General features: G+C 34.3%; 1 pseudogene; it reads right to left on the reverse strand.

Annotated features, from left to right (window-relative positions):
* Positions 1–7,991: 7,991 nt before the first annotated feature.
* On the reverse strand, positions 7,992–9,158 carry LOC100925146 (annotated as a pseudogene).
* Between the last annotated feature and the right edge of the window lie 10,422 nt (positions 9,159–19,580).

Here is a 19,580-nt window from a genome sequence, read left to right on the forward strand (position 1 = left end):
AATGTATTATTTCTTTTTGGTGCTTGAAAAATAATACTTGCAAAGCACTTAGTTCAGTACAAGGTACATAGTAGGCCCTTAATAAATTCTTATTTCTTCCCTTCTCTCTCCTTTGCTTGCCACAGCTCATGTCACGTAGAAGGCCCTTAATAAGTTCATTCAAAAAAAAAAAATTCTCAAACCTCGAGAGAAATATTTGTGTATTATATACATTTAACAGATATCAAAGTTGGTATTGGGATGGAGGGAAGGATGGTGTGTACGTGTAATCCAAATTTCTAGCCAAACCTGAAACATTTTGCCTGGGATTCACTTTTTTAGTAGATAAAATGCTGCCTTGATGCTGCATACCTGCATGTGGGGCAGATTTGGTTCCAGTTTTGAATAAATACCTTCTTTAAGACATAAGTGGTTTCTAACTTCTTTGGGATTTTATCCAGGAAGGGGAAAAAGAAAAACTCTTGGGCGTGTCTAAGTTTCCAGTTTGCTTACCTAGATATTTTGGGATATTTCCCCTTCTGTGAATGACCTGGATCTTTCTCTTGGTTGAGTTGGGATAGCTCACTTCTAGAAGGAGAACCCAACTGATAAAGTACCAGGTTCTGGGGAAATGGTCAGAATGTGAAAAACTCACAAAAGGTGTAATTGCCCTTATAATGACCCTTTTACTTTATTAAAGATACACAGACTAATCAAAATGACCTAGCAGCTGGCTGTGAAGGACAGGACATCATTTAAAGGGAAGTTAAGTATTTAAAGGGTCTAGAGAGTTAGGAAAGGGCCTAGTAGAGAGAAAAATTGCATGCACATTGTCTTTGTCAGCTACTGCATGGTAGGTACATAGCAAGTGGGATATATTTATTTATATATACAGGATAATACTTTGGTCACTAAGAGCAACAATATTTCCAGTACACCTGCTCTGAGGAAGGAATAGTCTTTTATGTGCAGGATTTTTACTGATTTGGTGGTTTGAACAAACTTTGGTCATCCCAAAGAGATAAGAACAGTTCCAGGAATATGGCTTCCCTTGTGTGTAATGAGGATAGAACAATTTTTTAGATATTTTTAGGTAAAAAGCCATATCAAGTAGCTTTTGGCTATATATATAGGAGCTTATCTGTAGGAATATTTCAATACTTCCTAGTTGTCTAATTTGGTGAGGGGAACTTAAAAAATGCTTTTTTTTAGTTTTAAAAAAATGGAAGAAAAAAATACCCTTGATTTCAGGACCCTTGTATTTGCATGTATACAATATATGCATGTATACAATAAATTTTAGGTAATGTACCCAAAAAAAGGCACTAGGTAATGTAACTTTTAAGTTTGTAAGTTGGATTTTTTTCTTTTTTTTTCTCTTTTCAAACTAAAAACTTATGAGTTTATAATTTGTTTTTCATACTTCTTGTTTTTCTGATTGCTACTTTAAAAGAAAGCTCCATCAACCTTTTTTTTTTTAAACCTTTTATAACACTTTTCTTTCATGTTATCCCTCTGAAATTACCCCTGAAAATAATGTGGTTTGGAAGGAAAGATAATAATGATTTCATTTTTGTTCATATTGGATTTAAGGTATCAGATATGGACTGGAACACAAAAACCAGACAATTCCCTATGGATGTATTGCACTGGATTTACAGGACTTTGTATAGAGGTAAAAATTTACAATTTGATCTGCAATCCTATTCTAGAATATGGATCTCTGCCATCATTTTCTAGTATTTTTATAACATGTGAGAGGGAAAGAAAAACCTTTAAATCCTCTTACAGAGTTCAGATTTGTTGGGTTCATCAAGAAGGCTTATTGATGATATACAAAGATGAGCTTGAAATTGCCTTAATGAAGTTGTTGGAATCAACAGAAAATTAAATTTTTTTTTTTATGTCTCAAGTATGTCTAGACCTTCTAGCACTCATAGGAATGTAAACATTGATTGGAACTAGTTCTAGCAGGATGCTTCAATAAAAAAACCAGGACAAGACTGTACAGAGGCTTATGAGAGGAGACAAGTGGCAGTGATATCATTGAAACCCTACCTATTTAAACTTTCATTTGGATCCTGAGGTATTTGACTTTGGAGACTCTTCATTAACAAAAGAGTAGAAGGAAATGTTGAGACTGAATCTCAGCAAGAGAACAGGTGTGTTCCTGCTGAATTAATAGGATGTAGGATGTGCTTGAGATATAACCCATCAAATCCAGCTTACTGATACATAACTGTTAAAGAAAGATGATGTAGTCATCTGAAGAGGTTTGGGAGAGCAAAGATGAGGCACAAAGATGTGAAAAATTATAGTGAGGTATTCTTCCTGCCAAAAGGTACCTTTTTAATGAGTTAAAGTTCACAGACATAATCCAAATAGGATTTTGTGCCATACTTTAGACTGAAAGAAGAGAGAAGAAATCCATAGAGTTTGGGGAGATAAGGGATTTGAAGGAATGTGGGAGGAATTGGGGAGATTCTTAAAGGATAAAGTTGGGGCGATAAAATCAGGGAGGAGTGGGTTGGGAATGCTTGAAAGATAAAATCAAGGAGGAGTTGGGGAAATGCTTGAAGTAATAAGGACAAAGTCTGGGAGAATTGGAATAATATTTGAAGGACAAAATCAAAAAAAAAATTTGGGGAGAGATTAGGACAGATTAAGGAATGGGAGAAGACAAGCTAGAGATGGACTCAGACTCTTCTTGTACATGGCCACCAAATGATGGCATATGGAGTGGATATATAAGGAACAGAGTAGATTCCCAGATCTGCTAAATGAAGAAATTCAAGATAGAAAAAGAAGACTAATGGGAAGTTGTCACCCAGTCACCCAGAACACAAAGCCTATATAGAACATGAACATGAGTTCCCATCAAAATGATTCCTCTGTGGTGGAAGCACTCAGAAACTATCTCAAAGAAATATTAGTTAACAGTGTCACCTCAAAATCCAGTGACTTTTTAAAATTTATCACGAATAAGTAGTTGTATTGGGGTACAGGGGAGCAGTGAGGAAGTAGGGAGGGAGAGGTAAACCGCTAGATGATACAATAGCTAAAATACTGTCCTAGAGTCTGGAAGACTTGAATTCAATGTTGACTCAAAAATTTAACTAGTTGGTGTGATCTTAAACAATTTTTTTGACTTTTTCCTGCCACAATTTCCTTTTCTATAGATGGTTGTGAAGATAAAATGAGATAGTATGTAAAAAGCATTTTTCAAACCTTGAGATAGTATGTAAAAAGCACTTCATAAAATATTAGCTAATATTATTTCATATGGGAAAAGGGAATATGTATTTATGTAGCACCTACTATGTGTAGGATATTTCACTAAGCACTTTACAGAATTATCTCATTTGATCCTCACAACAATCCTGCTAATTAGTTAGGTGCTGTTAATGTCCCCATTTTTTTTAAATGTAGCTTTTTATTTACAAGATATATGCATGGGTAATTTTTTTCAGCATTGACAATTGCCAAACCTTTTGTTCCAACTTTTCCCCTCCTCATTCCCAACCCTTCTCCCAGATGGCAAGTAGACCAATACTTGGTTATTAAAGTAAATGTTAAATACAATATATGTATACATATCCATACAGTTATTTTGCTGCACAAGGAGAATCGGACTTTGAAATAGTGTACAATTAACCTGTGAAGGAGATAAAAAATGCAAGCGGACAAAAACAGAAGGATTGGAAATGCTGTGTAGTGGTTCACAATCATTTCTCAGAGTTCTTTCGCTGGGTGTAGCTGGTTCTATTCATTATGAACAAATGGAACTGATTTGGTTCATCTCATTGTTGAAGAAAGCCACGTCCATTCGAATTGATCATCATATAATATTGTTGTTGAATTTGTAATGATCTCCTGGTCCTGCTCATTTCACTCATCTTCAGTTCATGTAAGTCTCTCCAGGTCTTTCTGAAATCATCCTGCTGGTCATTTCTTACAGAACAATAATATTCCATAACATTCATATATCATAACATTCATTATTCAGCCTTTCTCCAATTGATGGGCATCCACTCAATTTCCAGTTTTTGGCCACTACAAAGAGGGCTGCCACAAACATTCTTGCACATACAGGTCCCTTTTCCTTCTTTAAGATCTCTTTGGGGTATAAGCCCAGTAGTAACACTGCTGGATCAAAGGGTATGCACAGTTTAATAACTTTTTGAGCATAGTTCCAAATTGCTCTCCAGAATGGCTGGATGTATTCACAATTCCACCAACAATATATCAATGTCCCAGTTTTCACATCCCCTCCAACATTCAGCACTATCTTTCCCTGTCATCCTAGCCAATCTGTAATGTCCCCATTTTTATAGTTGAGGAAGTGAAACTACAGCAAACAGAGGTTAAGTAATTTGCAAAATGCTATTAAGGTTCTGAGATCATATTTGAACTCGGGGCTTTCTGATTCCAAAATACTACTTTTGTTATTCTTTACTCAATGGTCACTCAGAAATACAGTCAACTGTGCTATAATGAAACTTATAACACACTAAAAATCAACACGCTATGTATAATCACACAAATTTATCAGTGACATTTTTAAAAAAGAAATCTCATCATAATGGTAGCATGGTTTTATTGCATGTGTTAAGAAATCATAAATACTACAATACATAGACGTGATACCAAAACAAGTGTTATAGGAGAAGTAACTGTACAGCATGTCCCCAAAGTCTTAGGAACTAAGACTTTGGCACACTCCATATTTCTTCTTTTGTAGAACTCTCTCTCGGGCAGTGAAAATCTGCTAATTAAAATCAATGGATACTTCCATCTTCCTAGAATCTATGACATCTCTATTAGGAGGAGGGAAATGTGGTTTATTTTCTGACTTCTAGAATAAAGCCGGACAATTGCCTTTAATCTGAGTTCAGCTATTTTTAGTATGCTTCCTTTATATTACAGTAATTTGTGTGTGTGAGAGACAGTAACCTTTACCCAAATTAAAATCAGAGACTCTCAAGGTAAAAAGCAAAAAAAGGATTTAGTCTGATCTTTCAAGAAAGGGCTATTCCCAACAGAGAGGAGTGCAAAACACAAACTGCAAAATGTAAGAGAAGCCCCTTTTTCCCATTGGCTAGGGAGTCCTGGCTTATATTCTATTTTAAATATCTACCCCAGAAACAAAGAATACTAGTCAATAACATAATCTTTACTGTATTTAGTGCTTAAATATTAATGAAATGGTCAGGGGGAGATAGGAGGGAAATGTAAGTTTATCTAAGATAATTGAACACCTACAACTTTTATAGCACAACTTGTTATTGCAAAGTCTCAGGTCACAATTAGGTATAGGTCAAGACCACATTGTTATGAGAGGTCTTCACTGGGGTCATCCCATTCATTTTAAAGTATTGTTTTCAAAATTTTTGTTTTCTTAGCTCTGTATCAAATCATACAGTTGTTTCCTTGTTTTTTTGAGTTCCTCAGATATCTATGATAATGTAAATACACTTTTATAAATGTCATTTCTGACAAAGTAATAATATTCCTTTACAAATATACTTGTCTTAATGGAGAGCATGCTAGACATAGTATAAAAAAAATAAATTTGAACCATGTCTTATTGAGTTGTGTGAATCTGAGCAAACCAAATAACTACTCTGTCTTCTGTTTTTTCATTTAGGAAATTGCCCCTTCTTTATAAAACTTGTGAAAAAATAAAAAAAAAAAACAGAATATGTAGTTCACTAATGTTAAGTTGATAGATAAATATTAGTTATTACTATTGTACTTTTCAGTGGTTCCCCAATTGTTGTGTTCACTTTTTCCAGTTTTTAATTACATTTTAAAATATTTTATAATTATGACTTTCCAAAATCAAGAGTTAAGATTTTAATCAAGCTGTTATGAGAGGTTATATTCTTGCATTGTGATTTTTAATTGACTCTGTCTACAAAAAGCATCTTCCATTTTTGGATGCTAGCAGATAATACTTTTCTAAAGAAAAGCCTCTGGACTGTTACTTCATTTTGAATATTGCATCTTTCTTAAAACTGCAGTCAATGAGATTTCCATGTCCTTTTGTGATTCTTTATTTTGTTATATGCAAATTATGTTATTTGTACATATACAAGCTCAGAATGCTATTTGGTATAATGAATCATTCAAAATCTGAGAACTCAGATAAACATTACCTTTTCTCTAACCACAAGGTAAAAGATAATCCATTTAAGAGGAAAAAGCAATCCAGGAAAGCAAAAGCTGCTAGTATAAGAAATAAGCAGTTACCAAGGAAGTTCCCTAGAGTCCCAGGAGCTTTCCTCAAAGTCCTAAAAGTGTTTTTATATTCTTATTGCCCAAAGGGCCCGGAGCTGAAGTCCAAAAATCAATCCACTTGGGGGCAAAATTAACTCTGGGTCTTCTCTAGTGCATTTTGATTCAAAACAACGTTTGTTATTATGGGAGTGTGTCTAAGGGGGTAGAAGAGAGGAGTTTGAGGGGAAACTCAAGCCTCCTCAGTTCCAAAAGTGTCCTGCCCCACAATATTCCACTTCTAGCCTAGCCACCAATAACCCGAGCCCAAGAGCATCCAATCCTCAGAAAAGCCAATGGTCCCATCCAAACAGCAACAGAATGCCTAAATGACCTCAGCTGAGTAGAAACTATCTCCTGTTTTCTTTTCTTTTCTTTTTCAAAATACATGCTAAAATAATTTTCAATAAAAACCTTGTATTCAAATTTTTCTCCTTCCCTTCCTTCTCTCTCATCTCCTAGATAGCAAACATTCCAATATACTACTACCTTCTGTTTTCAAAACTGCTTCTCACCCTTATGGCCATTATAAACACTCTTTAACCTTCCAATTCATTAGCATCCTTAAATATTGTAACTCCTTTTATTCCATCTCAGGTACCCATAGGGAATATTGTAGGTTAGATCTGGCCACAAATGCTCCAGTTTGCTAATTACAATCTAACATTCTCCTGTGTGCCTCTAACCGCCTATTTTTCCTCTTTCCCTATGCCTCAGAACCTGTTTGTTCTTCACCCTCACTGCTTCCTCTAATCCCTCTAACCCTTAGTGTTTTCTCAGACTTTTATTCCTGCCTGATTTAACACTTGAGGCACCACCTTCAGTTCTGAAGCTACTTAACCTATAGCCTGCATTTCATACTGTTAGTGGATGTTGACCACACTCTTCTGGGATACTATTTCCTCCCTGGGTTTTGTGATTGTGTTTTCTTTGTCCACTCCATACTTCTGATTTCTGTTTCTCAATCTATTTTGTTTGAACATGATCCATAGCCTGTTCATTCTGGATGCTCCCCAAGATTCTTTCCTTGGCCCTTTCCCCCTCTTCATCTCTTCCCTCTTGTCAACCACGTTCGCTCCTGTGAATCTAACTAAGAACTCTATCCAGAGGACTTTCAGACCCAAATGTTCAGCCCCAGTTTCTCTACTGAACTTTAGGCCAGGATCCCCAATCACATATCGGACTTTTCAATCTGAATGTCCCAGAATCATCTCAAATCGAACATGTCCAAAACTGAACTTATTATCTTTCCTCCTAAAATCCCCTTCTTCCAGACTTCTCTACCTACCAGCTTAGTTCAGGTTCCTCATTACCTTTCATTAGATTGTTGCAAGTATTGTCTCTTAATTAGTGGTAATTAATCTCCCTCCCTCAAAATTCTCCCTGACTCCAGTTAATCTTATGCAGTGCTGCCCAAAAAATTTTTCTTAAGCCCCAATATGACGGTATGACTTCTCTCCTTTACTTCTATACAAAAAGGAGTTTTGTGGTACAGTGCAGAGTGTGGGCATTTGAGTTAGAGCACAAAGTTCAAATCCTAATATTGCCACTTAGACTTTTGTGGCATTATTTCTCTGCTTTTAACTGAAGGGACGTCTAATGTTTTTCTGTCTTAATGTGATTCTAAAGTTTTTTATAATTTTATGTTTATATATATTTTATAATTGTGTGTATATATTTCTATTTTAATTAATATAAAATTTAAAATAAGAATAAATTAATAAAATATAAAATAATCATAAAAATTATATGTATAACTTTATAATTAACAAGCAGACAAGATGCATTTCCATTTTTAAAGATCAACAGGAAATCCAGTGGTATGGTATTTAGTAATCTACTTTTATTATTAATAAACAGGACCCTATGATAAAAGCAGCTAAGAAAATATTGATAGATGGACTAGACTGCAACATCACATGAACATGCAATCCACTAAAATATCTAAATCATCTTCATATAGTGTAATATTCTTTTTTTTAAGGTTAAAAATTTGTCAAAGAAATATACAAATAAAATTAAATATAATACAAAGAATTATTAATTCATGCATTCTGCATAGTTTCCAAGTTTCTATCATATTTCTAAAGCATTCACAGGCTATTCAGGTCATTACCATTCTCTCCACAGGTTTTTACCATGATTTGAGAATCATTCAACTTCTTGATGCCTTAAGAATTCCTAAGATGTCCTTTTTCTCCCTTCTCCCTACACTCCAGGTTTTCAGAAATCCTGCCTGATGGTTTTCTTTGTTTGCCTCCCCATGCTGTTGCTTGATTTGGAAGATTTCATTTTCTAGCTGTACAATAGTGTGTTCAATCTCATAATTTTTACTGACAAGTGAGGACCAAATTGACTCCATTTCTCGTAATTTAGATCCAGCAGTGAGTTGCATGTTCTTCCTGAATATGTTTTCTTGATTTCTGCAGTTTCTTCTGGGCTTGTTTTCATTATATACTTTCCAGGCATTGCAACTGTGTTGTGACATCAACGCAAGGTTTTCAGTGCGAACTGCCTGATGCTCCAGTTGGGCCATGGAATTGTTTACACGTTCCTGCCATGCAGTGATATCATTCTTCTGCCCAGAAGAGGGAGGTGGAAGTTCATGTCGTTTCATGCTAAGCAATTCAATTGGTTGTCGGGCAGCCAGTCTTGCAAATTCATTTCTCATAATGTCAATCTCAAAGGCTGAGTACTCCGGGACCGGTAGGTAGCTCAGATAGTTCTTGGTAGGCCGGTACCTACGCATTTCTTCCTCTACCAAGGCAACAGCAGCCTCCCTCATGCCAGGCGCTTCGTAACCCTGATCGAAGTAACCACTGCCTCCCCAGCGACTAGACCAGTACCCGCCATCCTGTGGGTAATATAATATTCTCTTCTCTAAAATATAAAGTTCTCTGGGAGAAGGTTTCTTAGGGGGCTTCTGGAGGCAGCCTTAGTTTCAGTTCAGAGTAATAATCACCCCAAGTGCAGCCAGGAGTTAAAGTCCAAATCGTTTATTGTCTCCTTCAAAATATCCCGGTTAGCTTTCTTAGGGGCCTATCTCTCTCCTTGGTTCTGAGAGCTCTTGCCACTAGTTCTTTGCCTCTGCCAGCTTCAGCCTCTAGCTCCCTCTGAATCCAAAGCCTCCAGCCAGCACAAAGGTGGAAGTTGGAATGACTCTGGCTCCTCCTCCCAGAGAGTGGGCTTGTGGGTTTCTGACTTGTGAATCTCCCAAAGTCAATCCTAGTTGAGATGTGAACTCTAATGTGTGAACTCTCTTAAAGGTGTGAACTCTCTTAAAGGTGTGAACTCTAATGTGTAAACTCTCTTAAAGGTGTGAACTAAGTACTATCAAAGAGACTTCTGTCATGGCAACACAAAAAGTCTACAACTCTCAACTGGAAATTATTCAAGGAGGAGAGAGATAGGGCTGAGCCCAACACCCACAATAAAATTCCAATGGAAAGTGTGACATATAAGGGATTATGGCTGGCTTTGATAATAAAATCTAATTCCTGCAACAGAACTTCAGTGGCAGGTGGCATCCAGACTATAGAGGGGACAGGTGCAAACAGGGCCTGTCTACCTAATACAAGAGCCTGGAAAAGGATATTATTTAATTCTGGCACAAAGTCCTAATCTAGGAATCAATACTGGAGATATGAATAAACAGAAGAAAATTACAAATAAAATGGGGGGAAAAAACTGCAGATTAATAGAAGTCTAAAACATAAATCCAGAAGAAGAGAATAATTCTCATATCAATGCAATAAAAATTGGTTATTAAAATTAAGGGACCACAGAAACAATAAAACTAATTGGAGACACTAAGCAATCTTAAAGAATGAGTAGGTTAAAGAATAGCTTTTAGTGCTTTTATCTCTTAGTAAAATAAAGAACAAATCAATGAATTGGGTATGCAATTAAAAAAAAAAAAACTAGAGAAAGCAAACTAAAAATCCCCAATTAAATACTAAATTGGAAATCCTAAAAATTTAAGGGGAAGATTAACAAAATTAAGTGTAAGAAAACCATTGAATTAATAAGTAAAAAATAGTTGGTTTTATGGGGGGGAAAATAAAATAAATTAACTATCAGTTAATATGATTAAAAAGACAGAGAAGAAAACCAAACTACAAGTATTAAAAGTGAAAAGGTTGAATATACCACTAACAGGAAATTAAAGCAATTATAAGGAGTTATTTTGCCCAGTTATATGCCAATAAATATAGTAATTTAAATGAAATAGAACATTTGCAAAAAAATAACTTATTTATATTAACAGAAGAGGAAACAGAATAACTGAATAGACCTAGAGTAGAAAAAAAAATGTGAACAGGTCATAGAAAAACTTTCAAAGGGAAAAAAAAACACACCAGGATCAGATGGATTTACAAGAAAATTCTATTAGACATTTAAAAACCAACTAAATCTGACATTAATTACATTATTTGGAGTAATATGCAAAGAAGTGGTCCTACCAAACTCCTTTTATGAAATAAATGATACTGATATCTAAACTAGAAAGAATAAAAGCAGAAAGAAAACTATAACCCAATTTTATTAATGAATATGGATGCAACAGTCCTAAATAAAATATTACTAGGAGATTACAAGATATTACAAAGATTATGACCAAATGGGATTTATATCAGGAATAAAGAGATAGTTTGACATAAGGAAAACTATTAATGAAATTGATTAGATCAACAATAAAAGAAACAAAAAAATCATATGACTATGTCAATAGATAAAAAAAAACTTTTTGATAAAATGTAAAACTCATTTCTATTAAAAAATATTGGAAAATATGGGCACAGATGGATTTTTTCTTGAAAAAAAATATGTAAAACCTTCAGAAAGCATTATTTTTAATGGAGATTTTACTGGCTTCCCAGTAAAGATCAGATGTGAAACAACAATAACCATAATCACCAATATTATTCAGTATTGCATTGAAAAACCTAGCAATAGCAATAAGAGAAGAAAAAGAAATAGGATTTAGAATGGGAAATGAGATAATAAAACTGTCCCTTTCTGTAGACAATATGATAAGTACACTTGGAAAATCCCTAAGACTCGAGTTCAGAATAAAATTATATATTTTTAATAATAGCTTTTTATTTTCAAAATAACATGCTAAGATAGTTTTCTACATTCACCATTGCAAAACTTTGTGTTCCAAATTTTTCTCCCTCCCCTCGACAGCAAGTAATCCGATATGAGCAATTCTTTTAAACATTTCCACACAGAATAAAATTTTTAAAAGAAAGAAAAGAAATGAAGCTAAATGTAAAAGATGAAATTAGAATTCATGAGAGAACAATTTGAAAGGAAAATTATACATACATACTTTCTATTGAAGTTTGAAAGTTTGAAAACACTGGCTTAAAAGGTAAGAGGGAAAATCTTATTTTTATCTGAAAATAAACTTTATCTGAAGTTATCTGAAAAATAAACTATATCCAACATAACTCAGTGATCCATGAGCACAAAAACAAAAATTTGAAGAACAAGTATTTATTCCCCAAAAAAAATTGACCTGGAAAACAGACTGAGGAACGGAAATTTCTAGATTCTTGGAGCAAACAAAAATCCTAGCTGCCGGATTTGAAGAAATCATAATTTGTTAAGATGTATCAGAACTGGAGTGAAGTGAAGTGAAAACTGAAAAAATCCAATGGTCACCCCCAAAAAAGTCCCAAGTTGAAAATACCTAGCTTGATATATCATGGCCATAGTTTTCTCATCAGAAAAAAAAAAATACTGAAATTGGGCATTAAGAACCAAAAAACCCCATGCCTTAAGAAACATATGTACATATGTATATTGAATAAACTTTACTGTAACAGACTCCAATAACTTAAAAATATTTTTTCATATAAGTTTCTAAAAACAGCCGTGGGTTTTTTAGTATTACAAACAAAAACCCTGAAATTAAATGACTTGTTAAATTTAATAGATGATTGAAATGATTTGGGAATGATGACTGGGAATTGAGACCTGGTTCTTGATAAGGTAAGATAAAATCTCACCTATCAGAGCCCAAGATTCTGAGAAAGATTAGGGATAGTGGGGGGTGAGGAAAAGATTGAAGATGAAGCATGATGTGGAAATAGTAGCTGGGAAGTTTGTAATAGTAAATATTATACAGAAATCACTGCTCTTCAATAATTACTAGAAGAGGTGCTAAAAATCCTGTTTTGTGCTAGGAGATATTATCCCGAAGGAAAAGACATTTATAGTGATTTGTGTCAGATTCATTTGACATCACATTCAGTGTTTTGTTTTGTTTTTTTTAGAAAAGATTATTGCTTTTAGCAAGAAACTTTATAGCTGACAGTTTGTACAAGCAAAATGATTAATACAGAATCTTTTTCTCCAAATACTCAGGTACAATGATAATGAATGGGACTGATAAAATGAAGCTTAATCAGTAATGTGACTGAGTCAAATGATCCCTATTCCCAGTCTTGAACCCTGGTTTACAGAGAGTCATGTGGTCTCTAAAGGTCAGACCCTCAAGAAGTGATGGAACCCACAAGAATCAGACAACATTGGTCAAGAATGGTTATGTCCTTTTAGTCTATCCAATGAAAAGGCTCAGGTCTTTTGCTTTGGAAATCTTGGACAAACCAGAAGCTGATTAGGTTCTAGAGGCATATGGCAGGAGCTGGGATGGCTCCCAGGTGTGTATCTGGGCCTCTACCTGAAGATGTCTCTCATCAGTTAATTTGGGAAAGCTCTTCTAGCACTTGTCCCACATAGTAGTTCCTGATTATGTTGAACAACTGTTGTAAAGATTTTAAAATACTCTTTGTAATATTAAAAAAAAAATCCCAAGCTCACATTTTCATGTGTTGCTTTACTTTTATTTGTAAAAATAGCTCTTTTAACTTTCAGATTGAGAATCTAGTTCTATGTTGGATCTCAAAGATGACTTGATTAAAATTCTTTTTCTTTTTTTTAAATTTCATTTTAGTTTTTCTATTTTTTTACTTTGTTTCTTAAAAGAATTTTTATTTAAAACTAAATGCAAAGTAAAAAAAAGAAAAAGAGAAAAAAAAAAACATTGTCATGTGTCCAGCAGAAAATCAGGGAACATTCAAAATATGTAACAAGAAATTTCCATTTTAAGAAAGTACATATAAAAATAGAAAAGATTATATTTATGACTGTCCATCTTTGCTCTCCTGCACGTTATTCTTTTGTTCTCTGCTATGCACTTTTTATCTTATTCTTTTTTCCCCCTTTCATTCTTCACTCACTTCCCCTAAACAGGCTACTGTTAAGCCTTGAGCTCCCTGCTTGCGTTTTTTACAGTTAGTCTTGAGTGTTTCTTAGGGTCTTCTCAGATTGTGATTCAATGACCCATATTCTGCCCCAAATCTTACTTGTTTTTCACCAGTCTGCTTATACCTTGAGGTATAGTTTTGTTTTGTTTGTGGGAGAAATCTGGAGAGCTTGGAATTTTGTACCTATTCTGCCATCTTCCCCCAAAATATATATATATATATATATATATATATATATATATATATATATATTTTTTTTTTTACTAGCAATGTAATTTTAAGTGAATTACTCAAGTATTCAAATTCCTCCTTTATAAAATTGAGGAATGGATTTAATGAAGCCTAAGGACTCATCCAACTGTAATCTTATTTTAAATATAACTCTAGTGGTTTAGGGTGTGACTGGGGAGAGGGTACACTGTCCCCTCTCTATCCCCCTTGTTTCTAATTTAATCAACCACAACCTATTTTTTGTTTCTTAGCTTAAAGCTGGGGTGAAGAAGTACAGCCTAAGGCTGTGAAATTATTTGCACAACTGCTGAAAGTTAGGTAGAACAACTAAACTCATGATTTTGTATACCCCAAAATGATGTTATAAATAACCAAGTGACTCAGGGCAGAAAAAAAAAAAGGTTCCCCACCTCTGGCCTAAAGGAAATATGATTCTAAGGAGTCCTATAATCCTTTTTTTTTTTTTTTTTTTTTTTGCTCCTTCAAGGAATTTACACATTGAAATTTAGAAATACAAACACAGTAGCTTTTGAGTGTCTTGTAGGAAAATGATTAACACAGACATTTGCTTAGCTCTAACTCCTAATTTGAAATTATATAACTTCTAATCTCTTTATTGTTGAGACAAAAATTCAGGTCACCTGGATTTTGTGTTGAGTTAAAAAAAAAAATAAGTATTGTAAGTTACAATATCTGCTAATAAACAACCATGGGTTGAAAAGATGGGGGGTGGAAAGAGCAAATCCTCCTGTCTTGGAACTTTCTTCTGTCTAGGTAGAAGTAGATAAGAACTGCTAGCTTCAGGCAAAGAATTTCTGTTCAGAAATCTAGCGTGAGGGCTAGTGGTTCTCCTCAGTCTCTCACTTCTCTGTCACTGCTCAATCCTATTATTCCTTTCTCATTTCCTGCAATAGAAGATTTATTCTTAGCTCAGTTTTTGAGACCATCCTCCTTTCTCTTAGATTCTCAAAGACTATTTCTTGGAAAGAAAAAACAAAACTCTAGCATGTCACTCAACTTCACTGTTAAGGGAAATTATAACACTACTTGCAAACCATTCTCTCTCTTTTAAAAAATGTAATAGCTTTTTATTTTTCAAAATACATGCAAAGATAGTTTTCAACATTCACAATTGCAATACTTTGTATTCCAAATTTCTCTCTCCTCTAGATAGCAAGTAATCTAATATAGGTTAAACATGTGCAGTTCTTCTATACATATTTCCATGTTTATCATGCACAAGAAAAAAGCAGATCAAAAGTAGGAAAATATGAGAAAAGAAAAAACAAACAAGTAAATAACAATGAAAGGTGAAAATACTACATTGTGATCTACATTCAGTCCCCATAGTCCTCTCTCTGAATGGGGATGGCTCTCTCCAACACAAATCTATTGGAATTAATCTGAATCACCCGATTGTTGAAAAGAGCCAAGTCCATCACAGTTGGTCACATAATCTTGTTGCTATGTAAAATATTCTCTTGGTTCTATTCACTTCACTTAGTACCACTTCATGTGTTTCCAGGTCTCTCTGAAATTTGCCAGCTGATCATTTCTTTTTTTTTCTTTTTTTGCAATAAAAACAACTTCATTAACAAAAGATTAGAAAATTACAACTTCAACATTAAAAGAAAATAAAAAACTCTTCCCCTCCATAGTCAATTTACCATCCAGTCAGCTCGGTACGGCAAGCATCTTTCTCAAAACAGAAAGTGATCTGATGAAAAAAAAATTATCTTAAAATTATTTTTAATTAAAGCTTTTATTTTCAAAACAAATGCATAGATAATTTTCACCATTCACCCTTGCAAAATCTTGTGTTCCAAATTTTTTTCTCCTTTTCCTTCCACTCCTTCCCCTAGATGGCAAGTAATCCAATATATGTTAAACATACACAATTTTTCTATATATATTTCCACAATTGTCATGCTGCAAAGAAAAATCAGATCAAAAAGGAAAAAAATAAGAAAAAATGCAAGCAAACAACAACAACAAAAAAAAAAGTGGAAATACTATGTTGTGATCCACACTCCGTACCCACAGTCCTCTTTCTAGGTGCAGATGGCTCTTTCTCCATCATAAGACCATTGGAACTGACTTGAATCATATTATTATTGAAAAGAGCTAAATGCAAAAGACTTCATCATTGTATAATCTTGTTGCTGTGTGATGTTCTGATTCTACTCATTTCACTTAGCACCAATTTATGTAAGTCTCTCCAGACCTCTCTCAGATCATCCTGCTGATCTTTTCTTACAGAACAATAATATTTCATGACATTCATGTACCTTAACTTATTCAGCTATTTCCCAACTGATGGGCATCCACTCAGTTTCCAATTCCTTGCTTGGTTGTATTATTATAAATTTGAGTCAATTCTCTCTATATATTAGGAAATGAGGCCTTTATCAAAAACCTCGGATGTAAAAATTTTTCTCCCAATTTTTTGCTTCCCTTCTAATCTTGGCTGCATTTGGTACAAACCATTCTGGAATGGTTGACTTTCTAAAGTACAAATTCCTAATGCCAGTCTATTTTGAAACTCCTATTAGACTAAAAAAAAAAATCCCGAAGGAAATTCATTTTTTCTGACCCCTTTAAGTTTTAGGGGCATTGATTCAAAAAACAACCTGAGCCACAGACTTTGCCAATAATGACCCAAATGATTTATTTTATCTTCTCGGTTTTAAGAAAGAAAAAGAAAGCAAAAAGATAGAAAAGTATTCTTTGGGAAGAAATGGGGAAAATTTTACTGTATCTCATTCTTGCTATCCAAAAGATTATACAAATATGGAGGAGAAGGTGAGGGAAAGGACATCTTGGGAGCTTCAGTCTTATTTGAACTGGACAGAAGTAAAGTGAACACACACCCACATTTATTGTTGGGGAATTCTTAAATGAAGGTCAATAAATCTAGAGGCAAGGCTAGTAAAAAAAAAAAAAAAAAAAAAAAGTAAACATTAACTGATGGTCATTAGGTGTATAACAATGTCTGAATAACAGGAGATATGCTCTCATATAAATTTTGGTTTTTTTTTTTTCCCCTGAGGCAATTGGAATTAAGTGACTTACTTAGGGTCACACAGCTAGGAAGTGTTAAGTGTCTGAAGTCATATTTGAACTCGGGTCCTCCTGACTTCAAGGCTGGTGCTCTAACCACTGAGTCAGTTTAAACAGTCTTAGGTTGACATTACAAAAGGGCAAAAACCATCAAAGTGAGCCATTTTTCTTACATCAAAGGTTGGATATCAGATGGTTTGAGAGAGACTGTGTCAACCTTGGAAGTTAGAATAAGCTAACTTTGACAAAGATCAGGTTTGCTCCAGTGGGATAATAGTAATGTAGTTAATCTCAACAAAATATTCTGGTTTGAAGGGAAATCTCTAAGATTGAGGAGGCCTCCTTCAAGACAGAGAAAGTCAGACTCATCCTTATAGTCTTGAGGGTCTCTATTTACACAAATAGACTGATTCTTTGACCCCTGCTTTTAGTTTTTCTGAGGAGTAAATGTTTTCCCCAGACTCACAGCACACAATTTTAATCTCTTCTTCCATAGTGTGTAGATACAGTAAATTTCATAGCAAAACACATGAGCATAGAAATAAAGAAGGAAGAAGGGTTTAGGAGGGTGAAATTAGAAATGGAATATTCCTAAGCAAAACAATATTCAATTTTGTAGAGGGCATATGAAACAGGCGATTAAAAGAACAAAATACAAGTAAAAATTGATGATCATAGTCTGGTCAGGACACTTCAATTCCAGAGAACTGGTGTTGACTAATTTGAAATAATAAGATAATTTGGAAAGGAATGGCTAGGGGACAAAAAGAGGTTAAGTTTAAAAGGATATAGGTAGCTATAAGACTTAGGATAGAGTGCCTAGACTGGATCAGGAAGACTCATCATTGTGAATTCAAATAACACATAACTTTGTGTTATTCAAAATAACTGTTGGATCCTGGACAAGTCACTCAACCTAGTTTGCCGCAGTATTTTTTCTGTAATAGGAGCTAGAGAAGGAAATGATAAACTTCTGGTTTCTTTGCCAAGAAAACCCCAAATGGTGTTGCAGAGAGTTGAGCAAGACTCAACAACAATAATAAAAAGATGTAATAGAATTGTTAACATAAACAATCACATGTATGAACCTGAGTAGGAGGATAGAAGAATAAATAGTAGATAATAGAATTCAGCAGTACTTTTCCTAGCTATTGGCTCAGGTTAAACAAAACAGAATTGTCATATTTTCATAGCTTCCAAAAAGCAGAGGAGAACCAAAACCATTTCAAACTAATACCCAGACACAGTCAAGGTTTGGAGGGAAATGACTGTAACTACTAGTTAACTTTTCCTGGGTAATTGCCTCAGATACCTTCCTTTTGCTGTTGTTGCTGCCTGTTGACAGTTTTAAAAGGAAAAATATTCCCAAAGTCAGGAGCCTAGGGAGTGACCAGAGAGAAAATATTTATCCCAAGGGGAGGCTGAGGAAGAGCTGAGAAGAAGTGATATTAACCACAGAAAGGAGGGTACCAGAAACAGGGAGTATCTTACTCACTTACACAACATACTACTAATACACAAATAACTACTTGCACTGTTAGGAAAAAAAAGACAATGGAATTGACACAAAGAAATAGAAACTATTTTAATAACAATATCAAATCCATTTTATCTTTGATCATCATGTTCTTTAATTTTATGAAAAATAGGTGTAAAAAAACAATGTACCATATTCAAAAATGAAAAAAAATTCATAAAGGATGAAGAGGAAAAAAGGTAATTATTAGGAAGCATTTTCAACTAATTATATATAATTTCAGGTTGCTGAAGGAAAAGACTGAGTAGACATTATAGACATTAGAGGACTAGGCACCTTTCCCCTTGTCTCTCCCAGATTGCTACATTTAGAACATTTGGAGAACTTCCCTTTGAGCAAGATTTAGTTCAACCAACTCCCTTGGTTGAACCAAGTTAAGTTACTTCTCTCCAAAATGTGAGAACTGCTTCACTCTCTATATAAAATCTCTTTTGTATATTTTCTCTAATTTCTATTTTGATATGATTTTGATAAATTGGTTTCTGTGATAATTGCTGTATGTATTCATTGTGGAACTGGTATTTGGTAAAGAAGGAAGTTAAATACAAAGCTTAGGATCCATTTTTCCTTCAAAAATTGAAATTGCTAAAAAGTTAACTTGAATCTGAAAATAACATTCCATAGAAGTGCCTTCCCCGCCTCTCTTTTGCTTCCCTTCAAACCACACAATGAATCCCCCATATTACATGTGTGGAGACAGTAAAAAATAAAATAAAATAAAATAAAAAAATAAAAAAGAATTCCCAGTGAGAAGTAGTATGAATCAGGTAGAAATACAAATGTAGATTAGCATACAAAGAATGATTAACATCAATATTACATAAAATGGATTTTGATACAAATAGATGAAGGAGACATCCTACCAGCTCTTTCTATCAATCAATAAGCATTTTTTAAGCACTTTCTTTATGCAGGTACCATCCTATGTACTGGGGATACAAAGAAAAGCAAAATACAGTCTGATCTCATAGTCTAATCAGAAAAACAACAGAAATAATCAACAGAGAGAGGGGGAATAAAATTTAGGATAGATTAGGAAAGGCTTCCTGTAGAAAGTGGAATTTTGGCTTCTACTTAAAGGAAGCCACGAAAGTCAAGAATTTGACATGAGAGAAAGCATTCCAGACATGGGGCCAACTGGTGAAAATACCTAGAGTCAGGGGTGTTTTGTCTGAATAACAGTAAAGAAGCCAGAGTCAGTGCATCACAGAATAAATGGG

This window comes from Sarcophilus harrisii, chromosome 1 (assembly GCF_902635505.1).
Source record: "Sarcophilus harrisii chromosome 1, mSarHar1.11, whole genome shotgun sequence".
Classification (NCBI taxonomy): domain Eukaryota; kingdom Metazoa; phylum Chordata; class Mammalia; order Dasyuromorphia; family Dasyuridae; genus Sarcophilus; species Sarcophilus harrisii.